Raw genomic sequence first — 27,443 nt, 5'->3', positions numbered from 1 at the left:
CAGAGCAGAAGATAGAGAAAGCGAAGTAGCCAACACGATTCGTGTAAAGGCCGTGAAGAGAATACTTAGCATTATGGTCGCGCGTGTGGTCGAAAAGGCGGTTGGCAGAGTTGACAAGTGGTCTCTGCGGTTTGGTTGACACCTATTCTAAAGCTCTGACCACTATTATAATGCTGAAGAGTAGTGCTATGATTAGGGTAATACTTCACAGCTAGCAAGTTTTTTTAAGCACTACTTGTCTTTGTTGGAAGAGCTTCAACTGAATCGCTATTTGACAAAGAAACATCAGAAGTAGACGCTAATATTTCTTCTTCCTCAATTTTTCATCAGTTTTGTCAGAAGTTTTGCTTGCTAGCTTAGTTTTACTGTAGTATCCTAAAGAGCCAATTCCGACTCTGCTTCATCTGTTTATATATCTAATACAAAATACTGACTGGAATTTAGTCTTCGGCGACAAGAATGGGGTTAGCATACGTACTCTGTCGCATATTCTTCCAACAGCAGATTGCATCAAATAATAGGAACGCAGCAGTTTAAGACAACTCCTACAGTAGGTTCCTATGATACAGAATAGCCCTGCGGCTTGTTAGAGATATGTTTCACAAGCGCCAAATCATGATATTAAAAGACGATCTTTCTAAACCACAGAAATGTATTAGAAAAATCGTATGCTCGATTCAGGCTCCGGACGTCAGCTCCAGACTCTTAAGGTTCTAACCGACGTACTCAGCAGGCATTTCTCAACCATTGTCTATACCAACGTTGCTTCCCTCGACAGTCATGTTGACATTCGACTAGAAATAACATCGATCTGCCGGACGACCCAAACGTCATTCCGACTAAATTAAATCCGTGTACTTAAGGTTCAGATAGTTCTTGAAAACGCAATAACTGGATGGGATTGCAAGAATGCTAAGGTTCCAAGCAGCCTTTAACAGATAATGTATCCGCATTTGCTCATTCTTTTGCCAGTATAATTAATTTATCTACTGATATATGCTCTATTCCAACTAAACTAAGAGATGCAAAGGTCATTCTTCCATTCAAAAACAAAAGAGAATACCTCGAGGCCTCTAACTGGTTGATTTTTTTTCGAGGTTTGATGAGCATTCTACGATGTTAGTTTTTTGTTACCTAATCCATTCAGTTTTCAGAAGTTTCGATCGATAAAAAACACTGGACTACCTTTGGCAGAAAGTTGTCGACGAGCTTGAAAGTAGGCAGGTTTACCTTATTAAGTCATTCAATTTTACTGCAAATTAACATTGAAGAATGTCTTTGGAGTAGACCGATCTCTATTGATTAATTCAAATCAGACTTCTTTCTAAGAAGCCAAGCAATTAAGGTTGGTCGTGTTGAGTCCACATAGGGAAAGTCAATCTTAAAGCATATTATGGTTGGGTTTCCCGACGGCTACGCAAACGTGTTTGAAATTACCCATGTTGACAACAAGCCACTCAACTCAAAACATAAATTAGAGGAAGTCTGAAGTATGCAAATAGGATTGTTGTATAAAAAAGGGTGTAAACACTTTTGCCATAACTAATTATTGTGACGATATTGCAATACAATAATTATGGTGTAAAAGGTCTTATGCAATGCAACTGGTCCTTTATCATTATCTCGACAAACAGCTTGTACTTGGTTTTCCACAGATGGCTACCCAGTTTCTTTGGATTCTACTTACGGGTCATAGACATTTTCATTTAGCTTATTCTTGTCGTTTTGAGAAAACTTCGACAAGAGTTCAGATTGATGAACCAGTAAAGGTGCATGAGTGGCCAGTTGCACTGGATAGAGCGTGCTGCATTAAACGTATTGAATGACAGCAACAGGGAAGGCAGGTGGACTTGCACGATTTAGAGACAGTGCCATGGAAGAGAATGTGACAGATTGACTATATGCGTAAAAGTAGTTGTTGTCCAACTGCGGAAGCGATCTAAATAAAATAAGACATCAAATCTAAGTTGTCGCCTAACTTCTTTTTACCCCGAATCTAATCCTTTTCATTACCATTAATGATAGAATGTAAAGCTAGAGTTTAATTTAAAAAAAAAAAGTTTCAAGTACACATTAATTAACAGGGCTCGCACTGAAGAAAGTTTGACCGGCATATGATGGGCTTTATAAACCTTTTTTATCAGAAGGTCATTGTACTAGGTGCGAACGCTATAGTTCAAGGTCAAAGAACAGGAAGACCCGTAGAATCTATGTCAATGAACCTGGAAAAATATTCAGGCAAGGGCGATCGAAAACGATGGGATTGAAAAAACATTCGTAAATCAAAATGCCAAAGATACAACGACCAGTCATTTGATGAGATAGCTTCAGCTTGCCAATTTACAGAGTTGGCTCAGAGGTACGCGAGCAGAGTTTTGCCCTCACTGACAGAACAACCAGCAGACGGCAGTGAGACCGTATAAACTAGGGCACCAGGTTGAAGAATGGATAGAAAGAACCAAATATTGTAAACACAGTCCTTTTAAACTTCGAACGTCTTTTTCTCTGTTTTCTCCGGACTTTGTGCCGATTGATTTTTTTCTGTTTCATTTAGTGGGCAATCGCCTTTTTGGCCCTACCTTCGACACGGATCGAAGGCTCAAAACGTGATCGAGAACTTTTTTGAAACGCAACGCGCTACTTTCTAGCGGAACGGAACGCATTTTAGAAAGATTGGGAAGCAAAATAATTGGAAATTTTTGTGTCCACAGAACATGTCGCTGCAACAGCATTAAGCCATTAAAGAACCAGTAGGGCCGGTCAAACCAATGATGCATCACGTGAGCGGAGTGCGGAGAGATAGAATGATGCACTTATAGGAGGATACATCGGTTCAACAAACGGCGACAGGATCAAACACGGACTAGGTACATACACAAAGCTTGAACGTTACGAAACAGATCCTCACATCGGGCTGTATGTTCGTAAAGCTCACAAAACACTAAGATTAGTGCTCCACACACTAGTACAGCAGAGTTATTTGTGGTGGTATAACATGGCGGCGAGTGCACTCCGAGATGCTCAACCAGAACATCCACAGTACGAAGATGACCGCACATCTTAAATTCAAAAACAACATTTTTACAATAAGCAATAAATCATAAAACGGAGCCTAAAATATTGCGCACTTATCGAAGGATCTCTAGTTGACGCACAATAACGGCCCAACCGACGAAAGGATTGTAGGTCGCAAACCGTTACTGCAAGAGGATGACGCATGTGCCGTACATACATCCACTTCCACTAGCAAAGAAAGAACCTGCCAAATGGACTGCCGAGTATGGCCGGTTCAAAAAGCCATCGAAAAAGAAGGCAATATATACCAATCAAGATCACGTAAGGGTAGAAGCCGAAAATTAGAAACGAGAAAACAAAACAAACATATTTGTATATTAATACTATAATAAAATATTTAAATCGACACGAAGGAAAAAGTAATGTATCATGATAATATCAGCGATAATACGAAACAATGAATAGAAGAATTCATAGAAATTCGTACATATAAATGCCAGCACAAGGCTTTCTTTAAATTCACTAGTGAAATATCGTGAGAGAAAATAAAATTGATTATTCAGTTCTTGCATTCGTGACGTTAGCTAGCTAAATCAGTGAGCAATCTTTTCTATTGCTGCTTTTTACTTATTGGAAATATTGTGTATTATACAGATTCTCTAACATTATTTATTGTAATTCACTGGAGGAGGGAAATGTTTAGGGGAATGGTTACTCTAGAGTGTCCGCCTGAGTGATCCTTGGGCGCCGTCTAGCGACGTATGTCACTATTCCACTGTCAACCGTTAATAAATCAACAAGTCACTGTACGACTTTTGTGTTTTCAGCATTTAACACATTAAAGTACATAGCGAACGACGCTCAATACGAGATGTAATTGTCGTTCCAAGAGAAGCGGCGGACAAGCCAAATGTAGCCGAAACCAGACAGAATCGGTTAATGTCGGAGAGAATAGGCACGGCAGCACAGTAAGCTGCATTACCAGGTGGAATCCATCATCACCTGCATTTCAAAGGAAGACAAATACCAGTTAAGACACCATTAGACGTATCGGTTGACTTGAATGAAACGACAACCAATTAGCTGTAAAAATAATGTTCTATAAATACATTGTCGAATTCTATATGTGTCAGTGATAAGCACTAATTTACGGTTCAATCTTATGACAGATATATGTAGCCGACAATTTTCATTATGGGAGCGTTACGGTAACTTGGTGAGTAAAGACAGTGTAATAATCAGCAATGGGCTTGTGAAAAATAGGATATTAACAAATTTGCCATAATGATAGATAATGATTAAATTATTTTAATAACGTGAAGAAATCTGGCGAAACTGTTGCAGTAATAGCAATGGTGACGGCACCTTACATTACGGCATCCATGATTGATGGCGTGTGTTGCAGCTATCACTGTACGACTGTAATTTCATCGAACGAAGTTAAAGATCAAATCTGAATCTTCGTCTGATGATCTTGCGTTCCTATTCCTAACCTCGTCCCTCGAGCGACCATTTCTGACAGGCGCTTAGGTGATATCTTTTATTTTTCTATTTTCTCGAATACAAAACTTTGTTAAAACTCTTTCATATTTGTGCTTTAACTTGTTGAACCCAGGCTTTTCTAATGTAAGCGTTTAATCCTTATATATTCCTTTCCCTTCTTCGGCTGTCATGGTGCCATTGTACTTACGGCCACAGTGTCAAAATCTTGAGGTAATTTGGAATGCTCTACCTATCGCTTGGATTCCCTTAAGTGGCTTTTTTTTCCATTTGATTTCATAGTTTTTGCCCAAATGGGAGCTGCGTAAAGAACTTCAGAATCCATCGCTGAGATACATAGTTTATCCGTTCTCTGACTTAGTTGCATGATTCTCAGCCTTTCGAGGCTCTGTGCGGTGCCTTCTTCAATACTTACTTCATGTGTGGAGTCCAGTTAAGCCTTGACCAAGCCTCACCGTTAGGTACCGAAAACTCATTCTGATTAAACCGTGTGTCTGGCCGGATTGACGTTAAAGTTTAAATTAATGTGGTGTTTATCGTCACTTAAAATATAGGAACAATTTCATGATTTTTGGATAGTACTTACAAGGCCTCGCGACCTTTTTTTAATCTTCCTTTTATTTTTTCTACTTTTACTTTTTAAGCCGTACCCGCAGGCCTAAAAATTGTCCTAAATTAATTTTTCCAAGCAGTGAGTCCATACCTAAGAACGTGAATAAAAAAGAACTATTGAATTTTTTTAAAAAATCTTAGCAGCCTAAGGACAACGCCTTACAGTTAAAATCCTAGTGAGTCATCATACTGAGACTTGAACGATAGCATGATGATTTAATGATCAACGTATGGGCTCGTTTCATGCAAGTTCAAGTACATAGGTTCATATATCTGTCTTCCGTAAACGAAATCCTTTTTTACGAAAAGACTTAAGAGGTGATTCTTTATAGTCGTTTCATGCCGGCGTTCTTGAGAAAAGGGCCAATAATAAGGTTCAATACAGGATTTGGAACGTTTGTATACATGAACAATACCATTAGTTAGTAGAAGTTAGTTCAGAAGCTCTGTCATGGTTGCATCGAATGAAGTGCAATTTCAATTGACGCAACCATGCACAGTTCTATAACCAGAAGGCGGTGAGCTGACGCAAGAGACCACCTCGCTATTTTATGTTCTATTACATCTTGTGTTTTTATATAATTACTGTTATATACGTTAATCTAACAAACGACACCTCGTTGTTCTGAAAATGCCTGAATGCAAGAGCCTGAAAATGAGTATACCTTTGCTTTTATGTTGGTTTGCTTCTATATACATTTTAAAATTTCGTTTTTAAAATGTGTAATTTTAGTTTCAGATGACCCTGGTGACCTTAATTATCCCAGTGACTAACCAACAATGCAGCGGGGGGTTGAAATTGACGTGAACCTCTTCACAGGGCATAGCGATTTTGGCATTGTTCATAGTAGTGGTATTTTCCTCATTTCTGGTTGTTATAATTTCTGTAGGTGATTTAGGTGGTGTGACCGCAAGACTGACATTTTTTAAAGTCGAACATATGCAACAAAAAGTATACGTACTTTTGTTTCTGCTTATAAATTAATTAGCCTGACAAATCCGCGTGCCATCTTCAACTATCACATCATACATGACGGCTGCTTTCTCTTACAGGTCATTTTATCTACTGCCCTCCGAAACATTTATAATCTCGCACATCAACTTTTTCCCTCATCTGAAATATATGTCTACACGTTTCAAAAATGAAGTTTTAGTTCAAAATTTCCGACCGAACATGTGCTCTGCTGAAGATTTACCGTCTGGTGTGACTGAACAAGGTATTATTCTAAACGCCATCAGAAATATCCGAATAGCGGACAAGGTACAATCCTCTAACTTACTAAGTTTTACTCATCCTTAAAGGTATCAACAAACCTTTCAACTTGGCTTTTCTTTCAAATATGAAATGGAGCTGTACATGTACGGTAAATTCTTTGTAACCAGAAGTCTGAAGATATTCGATGTGAGTTGAATGCCATTGTCAGAAACAAATATCTATAGATTTCAATATATTGTAAATATAATTAAAAGTTAGATTTAAACGATGGCGAGGTTTGGATGCTGATTTAATTTGTGGGTAGTTATGACTGGAAAAGCTACGATATCACTACTATAACCTGCGTTATCCTTAGATTCCTTTTAGAAAAATATTCTCAAGCCCATATATGATATTTTAAGGCCCAGCACTAAAGTACTCAGCGCGAATTTTGTCAAGATATTCTTTTCGTCATACAAGCATTTGCTCTACCGAGGGCATTACCTATGTCAGCGTTTTAAGCACCGCCTATCAGGCTTTTCATGCACATTTGCATGAATACGATATAAAATAGTCCTAAATATTCCGTCCTCTATCAAATACTCCCTGATTCTTAACACAGTTAAAGGTTGAAGAATTCAGCGCAGTACATGGCTGCAATGTAGAAAAATAAACGACGGCACCACTCATTATCATCTGATGGGTACCAGGACGAAGATCCTTTTTATCCCTATTTTACACAGGAACGCACCCAAACGTTTCATACACCATTACTTCGCTGTTGTCAGGAAACAAGATTTTCCATCACGCTATCCATTTCTTTTTTCTGCTTATTACTTTGGCCAATAAGAACAAACAAAGTAGTTCCGAATGCGTTGCATATTAAATAATGAAGAGCATTTCCTTTACTCAAGACATTTCTGAAATGACAATATGTACCTGCATAGATCGGGCTCTTATTAAGTTAATTTTGCCACCCTTTATAAATCCAAGTTGTTAGGTTCCAAGAGTGATTCGTTTTGGAGCATTAAAGGACATAGATTTTTTTAAAGGAGTCGTTAAGGGGATTGCCCTGATATAACTTGCCGCGTGACCGCAAATCTACGTTTTTCGTAGAGAAACATAATGCTTTGTAACTCAGGAGACTTACGAGATGCACCATATTTTCCTCTTACAGGCTTTAGAAAACGTTTTTGAACATTTTTAAATGATTTGTACATATTTTTATGATTACAGAAGAAGCATGTTTGTGAGCTATGCAACCAACTAAGAACAGTTAGGGCATTATAGAAGTCTAGATAAAATTGAGTAATTTAAGATAAAACGTACCTAATATGAGTTTGTAAGCTGTGATGCGTCTTTAAAATATTTAACAACATGTGCTCTGAGCTTAAGGTCAACATCAAAGGTGACACTAAAGACTTTATATCCTGGCACACATAGCATATGGTCACCATCTAAAGGATACATGATATCATTTAGAATAATCTTGATAACACCACATTTTAATGTAAACAATATCGTTCTTTAGCTCTTCCCATACTGAAGTAGCTTAAATTACATTAGTTTAATTGCTTCCTAGACCATAAAAGCGTCAGCTTCCTTACCTATTTCAGTTTAGATGTAGTAATTATTTGATCACTAGTATACACTTTGTATTTTTTATAATACAGTTTATCAACTGATCAAAATAAGCGCTGTGGATATAGCTGCGATGATTTTTACCTCCGTTAGTTTAGATTAGCCTTATTTACTAGGTTCTGCCATAAAAGATACAAACAGAAGCCTATTCAATCATTATATCGGTGACATTAATATCACAAAAAGTAATATGACTGCGTCCCAATATGCATACACCACTGCCGTTTTTATTAGTTTGATCATCGGTGAAAACGTTGTAATTTCTGCTAAACAATTTAACCGATAGCAGTTTGTCCAGGTCTCACTGATGGGAGTTATACTAATTTTTTTAAACTAACACCAGTAGCACAGTACAAAAACGCCACAAGCTCTTGCGTTTCTCAACAAGTGAGCGTTAAGAGAGATATAGGTAATAGATTTAGTGCATTATATTTTGGATTACGTAGTTGTTGAGATTCTGTGGTTTCGGCTCACGTGTTTATAGATGAGACGTTTGGCGCCGGTCATGCTTCAAATAGAAAGGTCTCGACCACCCTCATTTGGATTCTACAGTCCTTAGAATCCATTATCAGCGGGCCGTTTGCCTAGAAAGATTTACTGACTACACTTTCTTCGTTCGTCCTTTTCCTTCATTCGATAGCATATACAATAAATGACGAGCGTCTCGCATTAAGTTTTACGTGCCTTCCATGAGAGAATTGTGTCGCTCTTGAGGTAAACATGCATACGTCGTACAGCGACGGACTCAATGATGAACACAAATTTTTGATGGAAATGAAAACGTGGTATGAAAAGCATTGTTGCGGAGGATGTGGGAGGAGCAGTAGTAAAGGCAACTAAAACACGAAATCGCACACTGTTAACATAAATGAAGTTAGCAGTGATTCTTTCCATGAACACATTTTCAACGCGTAGAATACTACGGCGTCCACTTCTTAGGACAAGCAGAGGCCTGTTTGTTATGCATAATACTTGCTTTTCCATACTTAATAAACATTTAATAGCAGCACTAGTTGAATGTCGACGTGCAGAAGGAACAGGTTATTCACGACGCCGATTTCCTCTGTCCCAAATATTCAAAAACTTCACCTACATCAGCTAGAATATTTGCTCTTCGAGTCTACACACCCTCTCATATTCTTAAGTAATGTGAGCAGCAGGGCATCTGTCAGTTGGATCAACCATATCTTCATTCCACCCTCCAGTGTCTAAGTCAGGCAGCGGTGGACTACAAATATTATATTTGAGACATTTGAGAACAGGTGACACGTTTATCATGCCATCAGTCCGAAGAGTCTGTGCATGAAATATGCAGTCACCATTCGCATCAAGAATACAGCACATAGTTCTCAAATCTAGCGTGTATCGCACAATTTGCACCTCTACTAGCTATAGCGGTTTTCTTGCAGTGAGCTATTTTTTTCTGTATTGTTACGCTATATCTCCACTGTGGTTGTTATGATTCTTAATTAAGCTATCGGGAGTGAAACAGATGGTCACACAAAAACTATAAAATCACAGGATGTCGCACTTTTAAGAAGGCGGGTCATTTTTTTGGACCCCATAACAGAAGAGTTCACACATAAGGACAAGTTGTCCTTTTATATTAATTCAAGATATGTTAATTGTGGGAGCATTTTGAAGCTCTCGGAAGTTACATTTGTTAAACAAGTAGTAGTAGTAAATCTGTAATAGTAGAAATTATTTTCCCACCGAAAATGTTGTGTTTCTAGTAAGGATTGTAACACATAATGATTATGCTGAGGTCCTTGCTTGAAGTACAATGCAATAATTTCCAACTCTCTGATTTATACGTTGCTGAGTCTACCATTCTGTCATATCGTTATTCTGTCAGTCGATTTGTTATACTTTTCCAAACAATTGCAAGCAATTAACCCTTACTGAGTGACTTCCGTTAACGTATTTCATACCATATGTTTTCTTTTACAACTTAGTTTGATTGCTGGATTCAAATATATTATATCTTTATTAGGTTTCAAAGTAATAATCAACTCGACCTTGCATACATCATTTCTGAAATTTCACCGTTGTGTTTGTTTGAAACGATCAAACATAAGCTAGATACACTATATAGTGCAATCTCTGCGTAGCATCATTATATAATATTTAGATTGTGATCTTTGGAATAATAATGAAGGTAATTGTAGTAAGATGACACGAGATCAGGTCATTAGAAGCTATATTAAATATTATGATAATAACGCAAAGAATTAAATATGAATATAAATCTATAGTATATGATGTATACAAATTATAATAGAAGTCAAATATAATAGGACAAAAGGTTTTAAGAAAACGGTAAGGTCAGTAGCGCAACCTAAGTGGGAATAACTGAAAACCTAATAACTAAAAGAAAAAATACTAGTGTTCTAGCCTAAAACATAATTTGTTATTGATAAGACTCCCTCAACGGGAATTTTAATATTACAGCCTGAATAAAAAATGACTACGTGTGTTGACGCTAGAATCATAAGAATGTGTTGCAACAACGAGAGTGCGATTATACAATCCACCTTAAATAGCTCTGAATATCAAAATAATTATTAACCTACTTGGCCTATTGCGGCAAGCAACAGAGTCTGCCTACCCAGTTAGCCGATAGCACATACGAACTCGTTGTTCATAGTCTAGAGGCAGCCATACTCATAATTTAATGGTCTACAAAATTTCTGCGCGCAAGACGGACAGGAGCACCTCACATGACCGGGCGGATCAGTTGGATTGGCAAACGGAATTCCTGATTTGGAAGTTTAATATATAAAGAAATACTCAGAAAATTATAAGCTTTTAAGTTTGGGGTCTGCTCGACGGCTCACTCATTATTGTGTCGCATGCAGTGCTGGCAACCCCGATATGGGGAACGTCTGATATTTTCGTATTCAGAGCTGGAACCCGCAGCAAACTTATAAAATCAAATGTTGCAGATTTTAAAAAAATCGTATTGGGTGTAATCGAATGTGAAATAGTTAATAATTAGAGATAATGTCAAAAAAAGGTCGAACAAATATAGATAATGGCTGAATCGTGTTATAGAGATGTTAATATATGTTTACAAGCATTTTCTTGAATCGTCAGTAGTCAAGCTTTATAAAGGATCTGCGTTTAAACGGTATTTCTACTGTCTTTCATATATATTTATTTTTCGGAACAACTAACGAATTTCTTATATTATCATTCTTTAATTTTTAGCTGCTGGAGCTACATTCGCATGCGTATAGAATCCAGTATGCGTTGAGAATATAGTCTCTAAATAACCGGATGTTTTTGAGGGTTCCTAATATAAATAAAAAGAGCGTAAGTAGCTCTGAAATCGCTAGTTTTGAAGTCCAAAAATCGTTGACAGAAATCGCTGGTTTTGAATACTGGCATTCCGTATGCCACATGTGAATTTGATTTACACTGTAATAATCAGAAGAAAATTTAAAGGTCCCGTTATTGAGAGTAGAACGTGTGTGTTTATCTGTAGGCCCTGATATTGTTGAAAACGGCAACATAAATTAGATACTTCTTTGCCGTCATGCTTGCCCTGACAGAAAATTTCGATGAAAAACGATGCCTGAAACGGCTGAGTTATATCTAAAAATATAAATAACCTTTCCATATTGACGAATCTTTGAAGATGTCACTAAGGCTTCTTGAGGGCCAGGCGGGCAAAGAGGGTATGCGTTGGTATATATACGTGAATTAGGGAAGTAGGTGCGACAACTTTAAACCATAGGTTGTAAATGCTATCACATAAAACTGTGTAATAATAAAAAATGTAAAGTAATGTCAGCAGAGAAATAGGTAATATTACCCCAGTTATTCCCTCTATTTTAAATCAAAGAATGAACCCTAAAGATCAAATTATTGGCACATCTAACTTTACTATTTTACTATTAATTGCAGCTAACCATAAAAAAGTTTAATTGTTGTAGGAACTGCAATAATTATTATTGCTGCAGTAAACTAAATTCGGATATCAGTATCTACTGTAACTGCAGACATATGATGAGTTCACATGATAATATCTCAAATACTTTATTTGGCACCGTAAGCACCACATAATCTAGCCACCTAAAGAAAATGACTGCAATTTTTCCTTATGCGCTTTCGTCATGAACTTCCATGTACAGGGTATTAAAATTTATTGTGCGCATTTCTATCGAACTAGCTTCAAAATATTACGTTTGTAATAGTATTCTTGAATCATATTTCCATTGCTATAGATTATCGTGTTGTTGTTGTTAGTGGTAAATAGTGCATTCCCTCTCTTTCAAAAAAGTTTCGGCTCTTGCTATTGTTATATGGCCCCCTCTCGTCTAATGTGTTAAAGAGGTTTTGACAAAACGTTGTTTCTTCGAATGTCAGTAAAAAAATTCTTCTCTTTCAAGAAGCTCAGGAGTCTGAGAAATCGGCTAGCTTTATTAGTAGACCTCTTCTGTTCAAAGGGGCTGGGATTAAGCCAGTAGGAAGTGCTTAATTAGCGTGAGGTTGTACCAGGAAAGAAGGGAAGTGACAGTTGTCGATCTCAAGGAAGCAAGGGGAACACGTTTTGAGTGTCCACTATCTGAGAGAGTATCGGTCGGGAAGCGGGAGAAAGGGAAAGGGAAAAACGCCAGACATAGGGAGTACTTACCTCTAAGTGCTCACGGTGGTTACCGTTGAATTCAAGCGGCCTTTCACAAAGGCCTTTATCTGACCGCCACACACTGTTTTCACAGCCAGTCTTATTGAAGCCCATCAACTTCCTACCCACAGACCTCTTTGTCAGTAAAGCCGGCCTCAACTTGAATGCCGCTTCTCCATAGTCGATATTTGCTCAAGTACAGAGCCGCAGCTTAAGGCAGCGGGGGGAAGGGGGGGTGCTTCGTTGTCAACCTATGTGCGCCGTTAGGCATCGTAACTCTATCCTGCGGCGGGCTGGAGATTAAAAGATGGAGATAACAATAGAGTTTGAAGTTGACACAATTCATATAGGTATTATTATTATATCGATGGTTGCAAAAATTTAATTTTAGGAATCGGTCGGTAGTACAAAGCAAACTTCAGCATACTATATCTAGCTGATGTACACAATGATATAAAAGAAATACTCTATGCATTTTGCTTTAATGAGGACCCGAACATTTTGTCCAAGTCACATGACAGGCACTATTTTTAAAAATATATGACTTTGCGACAACCACATTGATAGAGAAAATGAGAAATGAGTTTAATACTTACATAGAACGTTAACTAAGTAAAAAAGGGTTAAATGCATTACGCTGGATTGCCAAAATTTTAAATGGAAAAACTTGCAAACGTTATTACGACTATACAGGCAGAACTAACCAATATATAGTTAAGTTTATCTTTCACATGCTACTATCCAAAATTTAGATAAGCTAGCAAATTATTAAAACCAGTGATATTTTCAAAGTTATTAGGAATAGTGGATCTTGACTACGCGACACCAGTTTGACGTAATAAAAGAAGCTCTCGCAATCATATTCGAAGAAGGGTCAATAAGAGTTTCGTACAATAGAATGTTCATCTATCTTTATAAAAGTAAAACCCAAACCCCATAAGTCTGGTGATATCGGCGGTCCAGGCACATGCCTTTTAGGCTAATCAAATAGTTTATCTTGAATTCTGGACCCTGAGGAAAGCGGTACATATCTGCATGGGTCATAATAATTAACTACATAAAATAACTAGCCAACTCCACAATAAAGTTCACAAGTACAATGATATTTGTACATGCTATACGGAGCTATTAAGGAAGAAGGAAACCGTGAGTTTAAAATTTTACTGTACGATAGTTGGAGTAAAGATCTGCTAATATAAGTTCGAAGTGGAAATAAAAGTGAACCGCAAAGCATAAAGCTATAATGATAAAAGAAGTTATCAGCATTAAGTGCTTCATATTGTACGTTTCGAGCTTCTTGGAGTAAAAGCGATAATGAGTTAAATTTCCCATAGGATAAACGTGCATATCCTATCCACTGGAAAACCTGTTTAGAAAATTATACGGTATTCACAATATTTAAACTGTCCACGCTTTCGTGATTATCTTACTGCTATCTTTTAAGCGAAATCAATTCTGTGCCGAGCCACAGAAAACTAAGTGTAAGACCCAACACCAGCGGTCAATAAAATTGCAAGAAGTATATTCAAAGACATTCAGCTTCTAAAAATAAATTTCCAAAATAATATTAAATGGACCAAATAGTTTGAAGTACTAAGTACCTGAGCTGTACAAGTACTCAGTTTACTAAACAATACGTATGAAACTTCCTGACATATCTCACCAATCACACCGACGAATATTTATTTCTACAACCGTGTTGGAGTCCAAAATAGACTTCCACTTGTCGCATGTGTTTTGAGTATCGCAAATAGAATATGACAAAATCTATATCAGAGTCTAAAGAAAATCTACATCCAGCTACTCTTCCAGAACTCCTCAGCTACTTTCAGAATTTCTCGTTAAATGACTAAAGGCAAACATTGTATCCCATGGCCAGTAATTTCAGATGAGGAACCTTGTTCAGACTACTATAGTAAGGCGTATTTCTGTTTTGGAAGCTTACGTATAAACTCTAAATTGTTGCGAGGCGGTTCTTGCGGAAAAAGTCAAGATCAGGTAAACCATTCTAAGAATTTAAGAAAAAAAAGGCCATCCTTGTAGTGATTCTAAAGCCCAAGCTAAGGATCTCTGCAATACCTTAGATGATTCGCTGAAAATATACGTTGCTGTTGATAGTGGCATGTGCAGAGGAAAAGTAGCGTTTTAACTGAACGACGGTTTTTATATGATTACATACGATAGGTTAAAAGCGTCAATTGTATTTCAATGCTTCGTAATGAAAAACAATAACGAGTTTCTGTGGGTGTTTTATCCCAGAGAGCTTAACCTGCATTATACATGCAACACAATATCCCCCAAATTTTCTTCCAAATACCGCTTGAATAGATCGACCCATTTCGGGTAACTGTGAATTACAGCTCCGCGTAATTCAGTTTCATTAATCACCTCCCGAACACAGTGAAACCGTCTAAACACAGTGAAAGATTATTTTCAGCGTTGTTTTAGGAATCCTGTTTTTCACATAGCCCCAGAAAAAAAATCTAGGAAAATTAAACGATACGACCGAGGTAGTCACTTGACGTCACCACCGGACATGGAGATCAGCTGATTTAAAAATATTTTAAGCGGGTTGATTATTATCCGTGCTATGTGGTAAGCTGTTTCATCTTGTTCAAACCAAAAATTGTTTGCATTTAGTGCTCTCACTTTGGTCCACGAAAAAGATGTCAGCATAGGCTCGCCTATTGATATATAGCTCGCTATTCATTGGTGCTGCCGTTCCACCGTGATCTTTTAGGGGAAAGGGCCCAATGACGCCTGCGTTCCTCATGTTGCACCACCCAGTGACCCCTTCCGAGTAGTTATTTGATACTCATTGTTGGGTTCTCTGGGGCCCAGGTGCTATGCGAATTTTGCTGATCCACATAGTTGTTCAGGTAAAAACAACCTAATCATAAAAGATGAAGTTTTTACGAAAGACAGACATTGCTTCAAAGTGTAGCTTTCCATCACCACAAACTGCACATGCTGGTATGCATCGCTCGCCTGTCGGCTAGCCCACGCTTGTCTATAAAGATAAGAAAGAGAAACGAACCTTTAGCCTGCCATATAGAAATGAACACCGGGAGAGTTTAAGTCTATGTACGAAATACTTCTCTTTTATATTCGACACTCAGCCAAGCACGAGATCTGCATTCTTTCTGATTTGATAGCTCTGTTTGCTACTCACGGCGTGAACTGCTCAGGGTCAAATGCTGTAGTACCTCAAACAGTAGTTACTTATCTAAGGCATATTCACTACGATTAATAACAGCACTATATTTGAGCATGACGAAGCAAATACATTTACAAAAAAGGTATAGAGTGAAAGCGCATAGCATATATCCTAGCATAAGATTTAAAAAGAACGGAAATTTATATGGATGATAATTAAAATAAAAATTAGAAACACAATTAAAAAATATTATATCTTTGGCGAAAAAAAGCGACTTACACGTAAACTCTAACAACTAGGACCTCATGGTATCTACGGTTAAGAAACTTTCCTTTGTTTAACTTTTATAATGTATGTGAAGACTTGCTTGATGTTCCATAGAGTTGTATTAAATACAACTATCAAGGAGAGTAGCGTGTTGATGCTGTACGAAGGAAAATCAAAATATTTTCGTATTTAAGAGTGACATTCAGAATAGTTTGTGCAGAATTTATGAAATTCGTTTAAGATTTTTAAATAATACTGCAACCAACAGAAACGCGACGCCCGTGACATAAAAATATAAATATGACTTTTAGCCCAGTGAAGTAAACGTGAATAACGAGCAGCAAAAGAGCAAGGTACCAAAGTCAAAAAAGTGCATGTTGTCTTTACTGTACAGAAGAATTCTGCCGGAGACCGAACTAGTGCCATCAACTAGCTTATATCTTTCCGTGTCTTCGTGAATCGATACTGTTAAGTCTTAAGCACGGCGTATGTTCGTTTTCGTCGAAACCGCAAAAGGAAGCGTTGGCCTCAAATCAGACCATAGCAAGAGAATTCAAAGCAAGCACTTGGCAACGCTTGAAAAGGGTGAAGGGTATAATCACTGCGGTAGCTGGATGCAAATAGCTAATTGAAGTAAGGGCGAAATCACGAGGATAACGACTCATAGCTGCAGAATGTATTCAAAAGCGGTCAGCAATAAAGACATTGCTTTCCTGCAATTATATTCAACGACAGCTTATAGGCTACGAAATGAGGAATGGCTCTAGTTTTATAGTGCATGTGAGCATTTTTCACAAAAACGAGTGATGTTGTTTTTCAAAGATAAACCTTTAAAATCCATTTTATTCTAACGAAAAAGATTTTTTTTTAGAGAAGCTGCTCCGTTGTACCATGTGAACTCGAAGTTTACGCCATTGACATTTGGTGAACAAAATATTATCTTGTAAGCAACAGTTCAGAATAGCATCGCAACCTTCCTTGCCTTTAGCCTGCTATTATATCAATATATAAGACTAGTGACCACTCCAGTGCTCGTCGTCAATCGCTAGTGATGATGATCTGTTGGATATCGATCATCGCGCGATTCTCAAGGACGTTGATAGGCTGAGAGTTTTGAGTAGTAAACTGGCCTGCACTAAGCTTGACGACATACAAACTTTGCCTACAAATTTTTGAGGAAATGCAATGTTCGCGTTACAATTATGCTATGTTCCCAAATGTGCGTTTTTCAGCAGTAGAAAGTAACGCATGTGTTGCTCAAAACACTAATATTTCTGTTTCTATCCAAGATGTGATAGGTGTAGGAGAATGTAACTGAGCTCACGCTTAAGAAAAAGTGTGGGGGCTAAGAAGGTCTCCCGTTTCAATCGGATGAAGTTGGCCAATAGCGGTTTGCTTTAGTTCTCTCTTTTAGTCCCGTGGTCTTGAGATAATATATAGTACATAGACGAGCAACAGCTATGTAGAAATGACCTTTCGACGTTGGGATAAGTATCAGTTAGATTATGCGCCAGAGCAGCGGGTGAAGAAGCAGACGAGGTGGTACTAAATTGCACGTTAATCTGCTTATTCAACCCTTCTGTCGAGAAGCTTTCTAACTTGGCCACCTTTCTCGCAATAGACCGAAAGCAGTATTTTCAAGTAGCTCAGGAGCGTAGCACGATGAGTTTTTTCCTGAGCTAATTAGAACGGTACTCGCCGTCAGCCAAATAGTTGGCAGACTTGGATTGAACATTGCTTTCAAAAGCAGGAATAAATATATATATATATATATATATATATATATTTACTCCTGCTTATACATATATGCCCTGCAATGCTAAGAAGTGTGATGTTACTTTCTTGAAGTGCGACACAAACTACTGCATCATAAGGATTTTATTGAGCTTATGTTTGCTTTAGTAATAATTCCTAAACAAACTGCTATTGTTCTTTGGCAATGCGACTTATGCATTGAAATGCTTTATGTACATCTGAATGAAATTCGCCGCTTCTCTAATAAGTCTTACCCATCTTTCTAAGTAATTCAGGTCTCTCCAGGTTGTTTTCATAGGAGGTCGAAATAAGCCCACGCAGCGTTACCCACACCAATAATATAGCGTAAAGTGATTTCATCATAACCATTTTTATCGATTCTTAAATATGTACAAATTAACTTGTATAAACACACTTAATCAAACCAAAGTCAATATGAAGCTATTAATGACGTTCTGGGTGAAAGTCTGAGTAAAAATCATGTAAGAAAAGTAAAAGGCAAACGTTCACATAAGCTGGGTTCGTACTGAAACCCGTTGGTCTATAGCGATGTAATAGACGGTGACTTAATAGCCTAATCAATAAGAACTGGGGAAAGAAATAAGCTTCTTTGTGTGTAATGTCGCTTATGCTGCAGTTTAAGAAAGGTGAACTATAGCTAAATTGTTACATACCATTCATCTACGTAGACTACATAAGCGTAGCTCATATGTCCATATAAGCAACTGTGTATTTTTAATTGAAGTCTCGAATCATCAGGTATCTGGAACAAGAACGCCCCTGAGCTAATCAAACAATTAGGCAAGAGACGCACTTTTGAGTAGCCTCAAAGGCAAAGTCAATAACTTTCTTAAGACTTTATTGCCAATTACGAGTCCCTCGGCCCAAATATTCAAAAATGAGAAAATTCTGTGTTTTGAAGTTTGAAATTCTGTATTGAAAAAAAAACTGAAGTTTCGTGTGGAAGAGCGGTAGCAGGTGGTGCTTTTTGCTGCAGCAAAGTATTTTTGATAGTTAGAATTTTGATAATGTATATTAGTAAGTCTAAAAATAAGTAAAAACAGCGTATGCAAGCGCCGTTTCACCAAGAACAGCCGAATGACTACAGTAGTCGGGTTCGCAGATGATCGGTAGTTAGTGCTTAAAGTTGAGATTCTTTTCTAAGATAGGTGAAGTTAATATTCGAGCCAAGCAGAGCTAGCTGCTGGTTGTCAATAAGGACAAAATTGTTATAGTACACTCGAAATTAATGGAAAAATCTCGTTAGTGGAAAAGATCATCCTCAAAACACTTCAGTTTACAGTCGTTTCAGCTGTATAATGAGTAGGTGTATTCGTTTAATGAGTCACTTAACAAACGTTGTCTACGGGTGACTCTGCCATGCTAACTATCTTAGAGGGACGATTCCTTCGTAGTCAGCTCTGGCTTGGATCAAGGGTTTTCAGTGGTACCGGGAACCGCTTTAGAACTACTGACTTTGAATTCAACCATGTGCAAGTATATTACAAAAGCTTAGAAATATATAGACAAAAACAGGCGTTGTTTTAGCGCGTGCATTTTAGAAAATGATTACGCGAATTTCGGCTCAAACTTTGGGGATATTTGGTCAGTCTTCACGTTATAATGGGATAGGAGCAGTTGCGCTAATCAACACGGCGCTCAATAAGGTTCTCATATAATATATCCTTCTTGTCCACGTTTGCAGTCCACTCAGCACAATCCAGTCTATTATTAATTTGAACAAATGTCCTTAGGTATGTTCTATCTTGGTTAGTGGGAGAATCCGGTTATCGATTTGCCGGTCTAACTGCTACAGTAACAGTGCAAAAAAGGGTTCAACATGTCACTAATCAGATACCGCAATCAGCACCCCAATAGGCCATGCCTGGACCTTCCGTTTCTAACGGCGTAAGCGTTAATAGCGTCGCCGCTGCTCTCGTGCCACGGACAAAATACGTAATAATTAACATTCCTAGGGCGTACTTTGGCCAGATAAGACCTCCGGAGGGTTCAATGAACCTAAACGCATTTGACTAAACTCAAGATACCCGCAAATAAAATATATTATGATCAGGTCACCGAGACCTTCGGTGGTGGACGGTTCGCAGTAGTCAAGGTGGCGGATCATAAGCAGGAGTAAACAAGGCGCTTTCTTCAACTGCTTCATTTAACCGCCCCGATCACGTCTGATCGAAACGGTAAAATTACCCCTGCATTTCAAAATGATCGTTTGCTTATTCCCAAGGGAATAAGGCACCAAATTTTCAATCATTGAACTGCGATCATCAACCATACGGAATCAATTTTTCACCGGTTAAAAAGTTGTCAACTTTTGTATTCCATCTCTGCCATGAAGTGTAAAAATTAGATAGAAATAAAACATACAACGATTTACAATAATGAACCGCTTGATGGTTTACCTCCAACGGATCTTCAAGTCAGGTACGGCTAATAATAAAAATTGGTTCGCAAAGGCGGCCCAGCGGAATCTTGCACTGGGAAACTTGTTAACACCGGTTTGAATCTCGCGTCAACGGAATCGTTTGCACCCAACGGTAAAACCATACGTTGAATGCATAATAGCAAACATACAAGTATATCGAGCATGTGGGGCACGCGAGGTGATCCTGAGTTTTTTAAGCAGTGCACATGACGACCTTTGAACCAGAATTAAGAAACCTATTGGAGACGAAAGAAAGAACGGCAAACACATTACTGTTTTCGCTCACAGAAGTTTCCAGCCGCTAAAGGTTGCTTAATCCTATTTAAGTTCATCTTATCTCTACATTTCGAAGCTATTTTAATATCGTCACTTAAAATGACAGGAAGCTTCTGTCCGGTTCCTGTGAGTCTTACTTACGATAGTAAGTTAAATGATGGCTAAGAAGCAGTTAAGGTAACTTCTAGAAAGTAACTTCTAACAACTACGGCGTCTGGGGTGCAGCATTGGCCACAGCACACGCTATGTCCAACTTGCCCTTTGGTGTTTTTAAATGTTTTTAAAAAAATGAAAAAGATTTTCACATTGGAATGAGTGAATAGAGCTTGGGCTGAACTAGTGCATGAGCTTTTTCCAAATGTAAGAACTCCATCACGAAAATTGCCCAACCTTTGCCCACCGCTAAAAAATTAGGTAAGTTTCCTGTTCAGCTCCTTGAAACCCATTCGTCATTGTTTTACCTGTAGCCTTTTCATACCGCCAACTTTTACGCACATCTATACGCACAGCGATGCGTAGTATCTACAGCGTAAGCATTTCAAAATCGAGCAAAACTGACACGCCCCGTTCGCCGCGGCGGTCTTGAAACCCGATCAGGCCACTAACTTCAACACATCGTACTATATTCAGCAGCGAACTCTGCAGAACTTCTGATACCTTAGGACGGGCATCTACAAGACACAGCTAGAATCTGCTTAAGCACGACCCATATTAAGATGGAGCCACGATCCAACCAAGTGGCTTTAATAGACATATGAGGTGACCGTCGTCTAAACAAGGCAAGCTAAGTTTTTACGTGCTAGATTTAAGCTAGGGAAGTTACGTGGCTTCAAGCAGCGTGCTAGTATTGAGTAATAAATGGCTATACATCATCCCATTAATATCATTAAGTTTGTCGACTTTGTGCAAATACGAGACGGTGCAATTAATGATCTTTTGGGTAAAAATTTCGCAGACTCCGGCTTTCACGTTACTTTAGAATCTAACGGAATGCAACAGGATGCCAGAAGACGACCAGACAGACGTAGCAACTAGGGCTGACAGCGAAGCAAACTAATTTTTTCGTATGTTAAGGTGTCTGATGCGTATGTTCATGAAAATCGTAAATTAGCACTACGAAGCACTAATAACTTTACATGGGAAGGCGAAATGCGGAAAAGGGAACATATATGTAGCAGATGTAGGACCATATCCCGCAGCCGAGTTAAAACATACCTTAAAGACAAGTACATCCCACATTTAGAAGGACGCTACTTGAGACTACGGCGTAAACTTGCTTTACAGTTTTCCTTAGACGAAAAATATCAGTGGAATTGCAACAGGAAAACGTCAAATGAATGATGATGGAACAGCTTACGCGACAATCAATATTACGATCTAATATATATATATATACATATAGATATATGTATATATACATATATATATATATAAATTTACAGTCTTTATTATATAGTCATCTAGTATACACACCATTAGTACATTGAAATAGTTACTGCTGAATAAAGGATAATTTTTGTGTAAGTACTATTATAATTCTTTCTTATTATTAGTTTGAAAATTAGGCCACGGTGATAAAAATTAAAAGTGGTAGAAGCTTGGCATTTTTTACTTTTCTTATTCCAGTGTTCCTAATTTTAAGCATTACTTCAGTCTTTGCGATTTAGCGTTTTTATTACAGTATGTATTGCCCATGGTTGTTTGCGAACACGACTACATCATTCGTTTCAAGGGTTCTGTGATTCCATTTGCAAAGGAGGCTGCCTATAGATAAATCACATTCAACATTACCTTCTTCTAAGTCCCTCCGCCTGTACTATAACTGAAGCGACCAAGAAGATTATATTTCGTTTAATAAACACGAGTTCGGAACATAAATAAACATCGAGACTACGGTGTTGCTGACTATACACCCGTCTCTTTCCAATATAAATAATATTACCCATCCTAATGTCAACAAAACACTCACTACAAATACGGATGCAGAATATCCGGCTATGCACATAGAAGAGGTCAGTGGTGACCGTAATATTTCGAGATTTGTTCGGATAACGACCGTGTGTAGCTCGGTCCAGTTGCATCCAATGGATGCATTTAGTAAACATTGTTGAGACCAGTGGCTTTTATTGTTTTGTCCGACCGTGAAAAAGATTTAACACATTTATCAAATTATGTTGCCTATATTGTACCATGCTTGGTCTGTACTAAGCCCTGTTTATGGCTAAGTTATAATCAAAAAACAATTATTCGCTACAAGATTATGCCTAGTCAATAATAATTGTCTTTCACCATGCCCGTTTTAAGAACCGTGAAATCACTTTAATGTCAAACTTGTGAAATAATGACAAAATTTTGATATACATGTGCATACGTAGAATAGGCCAAAGGTCTCTTGATAGTGTGAAAGTCCTTATTTCCGACCTGTTAAAGAGGCTGAAGACACGCAAATTATTGCAATGAAAATTAAATCTGACTATGCAGCACGTTTATAATGGTGGGGCCTTTATATAATTTCTGTAATCCTCAATACTACACTATAATGTCATAGCGTTAGTATATGTATAAAATACGATAGCTTCAACAGATACTACTGTAATCTTCTTAATTAATATCAGAATACATACTTTTAACTTTATATTGTAGATGTTTCGACTGAAAAAAGTTTTCAGTTACAGAAATGCACAAACATGCAAATGGCATATTCAAGAGGCACAGTAGAGAATTGGCAGTTTGTTGGATAGGATGATTAAACGGTCAAAAATTGGACACCAATACACACGACTGTAATATTATATCTTGTGCCATGATCATAGCATAGTACTTTAAACATTTTTTGGGCCGTATTAGTACGTCCTTGTTACGAATGTGTTTTACAGTTTCATTAGCTCCTTAATATGATCATTTGCGTATCTCCTTCTTTTTTAACAGAAATAAAGCCTTTCCAAGTGTCAAATAACTTTTTTCAAACTGTCAACGCACTTTCGACCTATCCTGCATACTCTCTGTTGTTGTTAAATAAATTGAACATATTTGGTATATCATTGTGTCAAGTCTTTGGCTACGGATTCTATAAAACTAATTGAGCATCACTGCAGAATTATGAGTTCGGGCACAGACATTGTTTCCCTTTTTCTGTTTATAATGTGTAAAATCGCGTTCCAACTAAGTATCTGGTTCGGATCCGCGATCTAAAGAAGCCACAATACGATTCGAATACGCCGAGCTTTTTTCAACGACAAGCCTTTAGGAGTTTACATAATCTCGAGAACATATGCAATTAAGGAACATCGGATTCAATTAACGAATCGCAGAGTCGCAGTTGATAGTGTTTAGAATATAGACACAACGATATTAAAAAAATACAAATCTTTTGGTGCAGACATGCGGACTGCCTATCAAATAAAAAAATGCTATCAAACCACTGAAAAAGAACTGGAACAAGCACAGATCGCTAATGCCACTTTTTTCAGGCCTAGATGTCAAACACCATGGAATCATCAGAACACGGTGTATTTTAGGGCCACCTTAGAATCTTGCTTAAATCGGTTAATCAAAGAAACTCCCTGTTACGTTCAATTCATCATACGGTCGTGGTGAACTCGAACTTGATTAAATTCAGAGTCGATACCGAATAATCTAATTCATTATTATACCATCCTTAGTATCGTTACCATCGTCGCTATATCGCTAGTAAAAAAATTTGAAAGTCACTTGTATCGTTCCATTTAGCTTATTCAGTCTCGATTAATGTTAACAGCTGACATGTAAAGGTCAGACTGTATCAATTCTTTTCATTGCACATTTGAACTATGCAATGAAGAGAGCGTAGGTCCGTTTTACTTTGTTAAATTTAACACTGTACCAGTAAAGGCAGATTGGATGAAGAGGGTAGGATCGCTATAGAATAAATTTGTAAAAGCATTTGGAGGAAAAATATAAGTACAAAATTGATTGACTAGTACACTAGTTCATGAGACGCTTGATAGAAGTATTTTCACATAGATTAGGTCTCAATTAAAAAATGCGTTGGCTATATTTCTTATACTACTTGAACTTCACCGAATCAGATGGTTAGCTAGAAATGACGCGTAAGAACCCGTAGTTCTTTCAGTTTACCGCTTCGGGAGTAGCTGTTAAAATAAAATCTGGGAATCTTAGAACCTCTACAGATTGGCTGAACTCTCTGAATAGATTCTTAAAATATGTTCATTATCCATTACCAGTATTCAGCGACAAAGAGAGAAAGTTGAATCGCGGCAAACATTCGTCACAAATAGACCTTACGGAACTTATCTGCGAACATAAGTTTGTTATTACACAACGAGTGAGCTATTATATACATACACAAAAAGACTAATTTGCTACAGTAAATACGGCAAACACTACTTCGGCTACGTTAAGACAAGTAATGAATATGATGACATCAGATATGGGAGGTATACCGTAGTAATATCATAGCAACTGGTTCAACAATACAGTATAAATATAGACTTCACAATATGTTTTAGCATATTTTAGCAAATTCAAAAGTAGGGATTCAAGAAAGAAAAATGAAATGAGTAGCGAAGCCGATTTCGGCCGCTAGCAGGTAGCCTAATCCAGATAAGATTAAGAATGCTTTGGCTCATACTTTGATTCTAATAAATCCGTCCTTCCGTAAGCCGATCGACGGAAGGTCTTGCTCCGTGCCATAATTCATTTCTTTGATGTCACATCCAACCCAACGTGAGTACATCATGCGGACGCTCGCAGTTATCCCGGTGCAGTTATTCTGCTTCACTTGTCCCATTTACTTACTGAAATATTCCGACAACCCGGTTGTTTTGGCTGTTTCAATACCAGCAAATCTGATTTATTTTACACTCAACCTAGTGTACACTGTAGTTTTATTGCAGACCTATCCGGTTACAGTAACGCGGATTCAATGCTCTTAAGGCTTAATAACTTGTTGCACCTATCTGGTTCCAGTAGTTTTATTTATTTGATTCGCCAATGTGTTATCTTATTTCAGTGACGTCGCTGCTTTCGTCCAACCTGTACAGTAATATGTTATTTGCTGCATGGTTGCCGGTTTCCTATTAAAACGCTTTTAACTTTTTTATTTTGTCGTCGCATTGCTACTTAGTCATTACCAGACTGCATGTATCTTGGTAATGGACGCAGTATTTTGACTTTGTTGCGAGTAGAAACCGAAATAAATTTTACTTAATCTGCGTAAAGTTGACTTCCAGTCTGTCATTAAGATTTTATTTTACTAAAACGCCTGCCTCAAACCCAAATTTATTTGATAATAATTAGACCGTTACTCTGATACTGCAGTTTGGAAAAAATAGTCAACTAACAAAACGGGCTAAATGGGATCACATACTTTTCCTGGTATGCTTTTCACGGGTGAAATTTCAAAGCATTTAAACATGTACTTTGTATTCCGCAAGCTCTTTGAAGTAAGCATGTTTTGGTCATGTTTCTGGGAGACGAATAATAAGTCGTCGAAAAAAATACAGACGGCTTTAGAGCCACATATATCAGGTAATATGAGCTGGTGTTCATTTAAAATCTGGAATTTGGTAGTTAATGCATTAAAATTGTGGGAATTTCTTTACTGAGATCTAAGATATACCACTTTGAAGATAATATTTTCGCTAAATGTCCTATATATATATTTTGTTTTACAATGAAGGTACAAATGCTGCCCCAACCCATCAAATAAATCTATGCTATTTACAACCGAAATGCAAAATCAGAAGAAACGGCGTAGTTAAAAAACCAAACATCCACTACCAAACTATTGGGAGAGAGTTGGGACCACAGAAAAAGCTCGATGTTTGGGTGCCATATGAATTGACGCAAAAGAATTTATTTGATCACATTTTCATCTGAAGACTGTAGAAACTGAATGAAATTAAGCAATAAGCATATGACAACTTTGTACAAACAAAAAGAATAAAATATGCTCCACAATCTGTAGCAAATCCTATATTGATGCTAAAGAAGGTGATGCCATGTAGTTGGGGGGACTGCACAAAAATCGCGCATTACGAGTTGCTGCTACCTACTAGAAGGACTGCTTCGGACCTCTGCTACAAGTAATAAAAATACGAGTCATTAAAAGAAATTGACCGAAAACAGCGAACAGAAAACATGTTGCTTTCTATCGTTGCAACGTTAGAGCACATACATATTTAGCTACCCGCCAAAAACTGGGAGGGTTCATATGGAAAATTTTGCATTCGCTATCCAGCCAAGATCTTGCATTGTTATACTATCATCTATTTCGGTCTTCGAAAAAGACTGTCTTAATGATTTAATTTAGTTTCAATGGAAGAACGCAAAATTGCTCTTTGCCATTTTTCGCTCAAAAACTACAAAAGTTCTACAGTGATCAGATTATGATGCCACCGACAAAATAGCGAAAGGTTATCGAGTAAAATTCCGCACATTTAGTTGAGTAATATTACTTTGAAAAGTACAAAATATTTGCCTTGATTTTGGCTTGAAAAGGGTCAATACATTTTCGACAATTTATTATATAGTACGAATGAAAGCACATTATGTACTGCGTAAACAGCGAAAGAAAAAAAGATTTGAGACCGAGGGAATTTAAGAAAAACTAATGCAAATCCTAGGTTTATCCATACGGTTTTAGGTCGTATAACGTTCTCGAATATTGGAAAATAATCTAATATTGGATAATAAACCACTTTCTCGTTTACGTTCTTATACTATTCCTAGTACGCACGTGGTGCCTTCCATTTTTCCGTCGCTTTTAACCCGTTTTCCAATTTTCACACTAACATATCTCACCAATTACCAACCATCACGATAAATATAGCTTATTTCTGACATTTAACCGGAGAATAATGAAAACTATTTCTGATCAAAATTAATTTTTTTGTTCATGTCGTTGAGCTTAAAAAGCAAATAATTTTTTAATTTAATGTTGTCAAGTAGG

At 37.5% G+C, this 27,443-nt stretch overlaps 1 long non-coding RNA gene across 2 annotated transcripts in view; it reads right to left on the bottom strand.

Annotated features, from left to right (window-relative positions):
• LOC111263381 (uncharacterized) overlaps positions 1–27,443 on the bottom strand; it is a 118,081-nt gene that overhangs the window by 14,550 nt on the left and 76,088 nt on the right. Inside the window, exons 6-7 of one of the 2 annotated variants that reach the window (XR_015312262.1) lie at positions 12,603–12,886; positions 10,990–11,383 (exon numbers count right to left, since the gene is read on the bottom strand). The exons of the other annotated variant lie outside the window; for it this stretch is intronic. This is a non-coding gene — a long non-coding RNA (uncharacterized LOC111263381). Of the gene's footprint in view, positions 1–10,989; positions 11,384–12,602; positions 12,887–27,443 lie in introns of those variants that run through there. 2 annotated transcript variants of the gene reach the window in all.

The sequence above is a fragment of the Varroa jacobsoni genome, unplaced genomic scaffold, assembly GCF_002532875.2.
Source record: "Varroa jacobsoni isolate VJ856 unplaced genomic scaffold, vjacob_1.0 scaffold_759, whole genome shotgun sequence".
In the NCBI taxonomy this organism is placed as follows: domain Eukaryota; kingdom Metazoa; phylum Arthropoda; class Arachnida; order Mesostigmata; family Varroidae; genus Varroa; species Varroa jacobsoni.
Note: the sequence above shows the minus strand (reverse complement) of the source record. Positions and strands in the feature narration are given on the sequence as shown.